Genomic DNA, 7,500 nt, shown 5'->3' on the forward strand with positions numbered 1-7,500 from the left:
TTTGGTCCTTAACTAGGCTGGACTGGACTGTATATAGATATATATATACATATATATATATATATATATATATATATATATATATATATATACATGTCAAGCGAGTGAATGTCCTAACACTATTGGAGAAAAGAAATTTATTTGAAGATACGTATATTGCGATCACTAACTGTGATCCTCTTGAGCTGTGATCCACGCTGAAGAGGATCACAGTTAGTGATCGCAATATAAGTCTCTTCTAACAACTTTCTTTTTTCAGATAGTGGGATATTCGGTCTATACATATATATATATATATATATATATATATATATATATATATATATATATATATATATACATATATATATATATATTGAGGGATTGTTTTCTTATCACCAGCTTAGAACGGTAAGATGTGATCAGTTACCGGTTGTCAGCTCTCCTTATATGAGGGAAATTCAATCGAAACTAGCTGACAGAACTCCTGACCTCAGACCGAAAGCCAGCCTTTCAGGGCAGCATAGAGACACGGGTGTTGGCGACATAAACAAAATCTACGATATCTTAACTTTATGACATTTTAAACCTACGACCAAGCTCTCTACGCCTCTCACAGCTTCACAGCATTTCACCGTGGTAGTTATAAGTGGCGGCGACTGTACCGTACCTTATTCAAGGTGTTTATTCTTGCAAGGGAGGAAATATATGATAAAGTCATTTGCATATATTGCGGTGTGGTCAAAGCCGAGCATTTGGATGTAATTAAGTAAACAAGAGGGTAATAATAGGAATCAAATGTGATACATTTCAGGCGCCGAGAAAGGGGAGGGAGAAGAGAAGCCGCCGCCGCGTTCATCATAACTTGGCTGAGCACCGTTCCCATCCGCAGAGATGGGCTTTGTTTCTATTAAAAAAAAAAAAAAAAAAAAAAAAAAAAAAAAAAATCATATATATATGTATATATACATATATATATATATATATATACATATATATATATATACATATCTAATAATAGAATAAATAAATGAAAATAATAGTAATAATGATAATGGGGATAGGAGGTATAGGGAACACGGGCTGAGGGAAATACTTTTATTCCTTACAGGAATAAAAGTATTTCCCTCAGCCCGTGTTCCCTTTACCTCCTATCCACATTCGTCACAATGTGTACACAATAATGATAGTAATAAATTATATTCTAGCTGTCACCTGACGATTTTATTCATCAAACGGAACCGCACTTCTCTCTCCCACCAGGCTATTTTATTGACATAATCGAAACCCATAATAATAACAACAATAATAATAATAACAATAAATTATATTCTAGTTGTCGCTTGACGATTTTATTCAGCAACCGGAATCCCACCTCCTCCCACCAGTCGATTCTATTGACATAACAGGAACCCAGGCTACATGCTGTGCTCCACGACGGTTTCAAAAGAAGAACACAGTGTTGAACCTGTGCGTATAAATGAACACGATTCAGGAGCGACTCAGCGGTATTTTAAAGAAGAGAGATTGTTAAGGAGCTTTTGCGCTTTGTTTGGCGCCGTTGCTGTTGCCTGCAACGCTCAGCCGGTGCCCTACGGTCTTCCGGATTCTATGGAGTCTTTGACGTAATGCATTTGTCTGTTTTCCATGAGAAATAGGGCATTATGGAAGTCAAGAGAGAAAGAGAGAGAGAGAGAGAGAGAGAGAGAGAGAGAGAGAGAGAGAGAGAGAGAGAGATAGAGAGAGGGAGAGAGAGAGGGAGAGAAAGAGAGATAGAGAGGGAGAGAGAGAGAAAGAGAGAGAGAGAGAGAGAGAGAAATGCTCTCCACTTCCCTTGCCCTCCAGCCAACCTCTCGCCAAGGCGAGGGCGACCATAGGGCTTCCAAGGAACCTTTCATCATGTCAACATAAACAAACATCTCGAGCACACCATAGCTCCGAGCAAACTACCCCCCTCTCCCCCCTTACCCCCTCCCCTTCCCCCTCCTTCTCCCCACAACCTCCTGCACCTCTCCCCACAACCCTCTCCCTCTCCCCCATCCTCCACAACCCTCTTCCTCCTCCCCCAGAACCCCCTTACCTCCTCCCCCTCCCCCTCCTCACCCACCCAATTGAGAAATGTGTTTCTAATTATGGATACGAAACGAGCAATTCATTCTGTCACACGTGATCAAAGACCTGTGACGTCACACGCGCCCTTTCACACAACCTCTGACGTCATACATGGCCCTTGACCCGAAGGCCTCCTTAATCGACGGTGAGGTCGATTCTGTCTATCGCTAGGGGATCTTATTTGATCGGCGGGGGGAAGGGGGAAGATGAGGAGGGCGAGGGAGGAAGAGGGGAGGGGGACGAAGGAGGAAGAGGGGGGAGGAAGAATGGGAGTGGGGAGAAGGAGTGGAGAAGGGGAGGGAGGGGAAGAGGGAGGAGGGCGAGTGGGGAGGAGGGGGACGAAGGAGGAAGAGGGGGAGTGGGGAGGAAGGGGATGAAGGAGGAAGAGGGGGAGTGGGAAGGAGGAGGGGAGGGAGGGGAGAGGGAGGAAGAGGGGGAGTGGGGAAGAGAGGGGGAGGGAGGAGGAAGGAGAGGGGGAGGGAGGAGGAAGGAGAGGGGGAGGGAGGAGGAAGGAGAGGGGGAGGGAGGAGGAAGGAGAGGGGGAGGGAGGAGGAAGAAGAGGGGGAGGTGGGAGGTAGCGAGGGAAGGGAGAAGGGGGAGTGGGGAGGAGAGGGAAGGGAGAGGGGGAGGGGAGAGTGAGGGGGGAGGAGGGGAAGGGGGAGAAGGGGGAGGAGGAGAAGGGGAGGAGAGGGAGGAGGAGGAGGGGGAGGAGAGGGAGGGGGAGGAGAGGGAGGGGAAGAAGAGGGAGGGGGAGGAGGAGGGGGAGGAGAGGGAGGGGGAGGAGAGGGAGGGGAAGAAGAGGGGGCTCTTGGACTTTGAAGGCGTCTGATCAGGGTAATCCCATTAGCTGAATAAAGACGCTTGTGGTTTGTCAACGAAAAATCAAGTATTTTTGAAACATCTATGAAGAGACATTATGAAATCAGAACATTGTAAATCCCGGAATTTGTGAAATCAGGACATTTGTAAAACCCGGAATTTGTGAAAACCGGACATTTGTGAAATACGTAATTTGTGAAGAAATCAAGACATTTTGGTAACACGGGCATTGTGAAATCCGGACATTGTGTAACGTGGCTATTGTGAAAGCCAGACAATGTAAACTCCAGAAAATGTGAAATCGAGACTACCAAAGCCTTTCCCTCAGCATAATAAAAATCACCTGGCGACAGCCAGAACAAACATACAGAGAGAGAGAGAGAGAGAGAGAGAGAGAGAGAGAGAGAGAGAGAGAGAGAGAGAGAGAGAGAGAGAGAGAGAGAGAGAGACAGAGAGCAAGTTTTGATATCTTTGGTCAGGACCCAGCTCTGCCAGCTGGTGACAAATGTCCAGGTGGTTACCTTCGATCTCATAATTGCCAGCTGGTGAAGAAGACCAATGAGAACTTGCAGGACTCCAGAGGTCAAATTGCAGCAAAAAGCCGAGACGGTGCTTCCCTCAATGTGCTTCAGCCATGCACACGGGAGTGATTTAGAAGCTTGCAATCACCTGTGATAAGTGGCCAACCACATGTGCTTGTGCAGTCGTGTGTAAGCAAATAAGAAAAGAAAACGCACAAACACGCACACACGTACACACACGCGCGCACACACACACACACACACACACACACACACACACACACACACGCACTGGGGAATAAGGGGCACGACACCAAGAGAGTTACTCCTTTATTGTATACTTGTATTACAGTTAGGTAAACACACACACACACACACACACACACACACACACATACACACACACAAGCACACACTGTAGAATAAGCGACAGGACCCAAAGAGCGTTGCTACTTTCTTGTATATTACAATCAGGTAAAAGCACATACAAACACACACACACACACACACACACACACACACACACACACACACACACACACACTGGAAAATAAGAGACATGACCTAAGGTGTTGCTACTTTTTTGTATAATACAATTAGGTAAACACACACACACACACTGGATAATAAGAGACAGAACCTAAACAGTGTTGCTACTTTTTTGTATAATACAATTAGGTAAACACACACATACACATACACACACACACACACACACACACACACATACACACACACATACACACACACACACACACACACACACACACACACACACACACACACACACACACACAGTGGTCTCAGACCTACCCAGAGATCGGCTAATAAGGAGCTCTGAGCTCACTGCCGTAGGGTGGTGTCTGGCTGTCTCGACAGAGACTGCAGCAGATCCGAGGTGAATACACATACACACACACTCGGTGGCGCGGTTGGTAGAGTCCCAGACTGTCACTACGGTGGTCCGGGTTCGAATCCTGCCCAGGGCTGAAAATAATTTCAGTATCGCTGCGCTTCGAGTCGTTACTCCAACTCTTGTGGGTGGGGAGCTGGGTGTGTGTGTTCGGGTAAGGTCAAAGCATTACCCATAGATCGGTCATATGAGCTCTGAGCTCTCTTCGGGGGGGGGGGGAATAGCTGTCGATCACGAGTCCAACACGTGATCCAAAGACAAAGGTGAAGGTGAATCACAAACACACACACACACACACACACACACACACACACATTGAAGAGTAGGAGTTGCCCCCTTTCCTGTACACTACAATCAGTTAAACACGCATACACGCACACGCACACACACACACACACATAAAATGGGCGTAACCTTACCTCAAGTCACTAACAGCAAAGACAAGATATCCTCACCATAAACATAACAAAATAAATCCAACGACCACACCGTGATACAGAGACCCATACAACATACACCGTAATACAACAGGCAATAATACAATAATACATCGAATTATATTGCGAACTGGAACCTTTGACACTTCGCCCTTCGACATCTGGAAGCTCAGCTATAGTGGACTATCGCGCTTGAAACTACAACTACAAACTACATCACCAGATACTCCGCCACGGACAGCGCACATCCGGGCACTAACAACCTGACCCTATGTTCACATCATCCGGGACCAAAATTCATTCCGGTAAAATGAATTTGTTATACATACATATATAAGTATATACATATATACACGACCGCGTCAACCTCTGCCATCTCACTCCTGCAATTTTTTCAATCTCATCTGTCCACCTTCTGTCATATATACATACACACACACGCACGCACGCACACACACACACACACACACACACACACACACGTATATATGTATGTATATATATATATATATATGTATATATATATATATATATATATATATATATATATATATATTTCTAAACAGAAATGTAGTAGCACATTTGTAAATGACACACATGAACGTCTCACTATTGCCTATCACTATCCTAACACCGTGCGTAAGCAAATTGTGAACGTTCAACAAAAACCGAAGGAAGTTGAGTCACCTGGTGTTTATTGTTTGCCCTGCAAAGATTGTGATTTGTTTTACTTGGGTCAAACCGGGAGAGACTTGAACACTAGATTGGCAGAACATAAAAGGTCAATTAGGTATGGGCAAGAAAACTCGGCTGTATTTCTTCATGTCAAAAATAAGAATCATTCTTTCGATTGGGGTTAGGCCAGATTAGTGTTCAAGTCCCACTGCGGTTTCAGGAGGAAAATAGTTGAATCAGCATTAATTGAGGAATGCCCTAATATTAATATTTCTAAAAGGCAGTGGACACCTGACATTATCTCACGCGCGGCAGTTAACAAGCTGGTACGGACATTACAACCTCTCCCCTCCTCACCCCCCTCCCTCCTCCGCCACCCCAGTTTGCCCTGCGCCTGAGTGAGGTCATCTGTCCACATCTCTTCCTCTCTGTAGCTTATAAGTCCACTCTGTACTCTACTCTATGTACTTTCCTGAAGAGGGCTACAGTTGATAGCCGAAATATAGGATTCTTCTTTATTCAAAGTTTATTTTCTCCGACTGTGGGTTCCTGTGTGTCATATATATATATATACATATATGGGAAAGGTGGAGGGGGAAACACGGGTCTTTATCTGATTATCGAGTTTATTCCTGACCGGTTTCGCTTACAATAGCTTCTTCTGAAGAAGCTATTGTAAGCGAAACCGGTCAGGAATAAACTCGATAATCAGATAAAGACCCGTGTTTCCCCCTCCACCTTTCCCATAATTTGTCCCAATGTCTCTACATATATATATATATATACATATATATATATATATATATATATATATATATATATATATATATGGGAAAACCACATGAGAAAATAAACTGAAGATGTGTGTATAGACGAGAGCACTCGGGCCACAGTTTATAATTTTCCTTTCTGGTTCTTAACTTACTTAGAATCACGAGTTTGTGATTTCTCCTACACACACACACCCACACACACATATATATAAATATATATATATATATATATATATATATATATATATATATATATATATATATATATATGAATACACACACACTGGTGAGTTATTTATCGCAACCTTGTCCCTCAGTGTTACTCATACCTTCATGCCATCCCTCCCTGACGGTGCTCTTTCCTTTCGTCGTGAATTCGTCCAAGCGATTTCATTCATCTCCGAGGGACTCGGTTCCCATCGGGGAGAGTGAGGGAGAGGTGGAGAGGGGGAAAGTGAGGAAGGTGGGAGAGTAGGAGAAAGGGAGGAGACGGGAGAAGGGGAGGGGGGAAGGTGAGGAAGGTGGGAGAGGGGGAGAAAGGGGGAGACGGAAGAAGGGGAGAGAAGGAAGGGAGAGGGAGAAATGGGGAAGGGGAGGAATGTGGGGAGATGGAGAAGGGGGAGAAAGGAAGAGGAGGGGAGAAGAGGAAGGGGGAGGAGGGAGAGATGGGGAAGGGGAAGAAGGTGGGGAAGGGGGAGAAGGGGGAGAAAGGAAGAGGAGGGGAGAGAGGGAAGGAAGAGGAAGGTGGGATAGGGGAGAGGGAGAGAAGGGGGAGGGGGGTACGGGAGAGAGATGGGAGGATGGGGAGAGAGGGAGAGGAGGGGAGAAGGGGGATGGGGTAGAGGGGGGAGAAGGAGTGAAAGCAAATCGGGGTATTAATGGCGGAAAGGGCTATTCCGAGTGGACACAATGTCACAACGCTGAAATTAGAAAATAATATTTCGAATGATTCCAGAATGAAGCGATCGTGTTGGGGGCCATTCCAGGATATAAAACGCCTTTGTCAAAAAAAAAAAAAAAAAAAAATATCATGATGAGGTAATGACCGGCCAAGGTTTGCCGGCTTGTTAAGGTCTCTCGACCGGCTGTATAAGGGCTTTCGAACAAGTCCAAAGGCTTCCTTAGGAGTCCGGTTTTTCCTCAGGTGAATAAAATCGGCTGCCGACAAAGAGAATAACTATACAAGACCAGTAAAGTACTTTGAAACGTATTCTGTGTCTTTCGTTATTTCATTCTAGCTAAGACTAGACTCTCGTATTCTTCCTCTTCAT

This window comes from Oratosquilla oratoria, chromosome 41 (genome assembly GCF_046742065.1).
Source record: "Oratosquilla oratoria isolate Oo_2021 chromosome 41, ASM4674206v1, whole genome shotgun sequence".
Lineage (NCBI taxonomy): Eukaryota > Metazoa > Arthropoda > Malacostraca > Stomatopoda > Squillidae > Oratosquilla > Oratosquilla oratoria.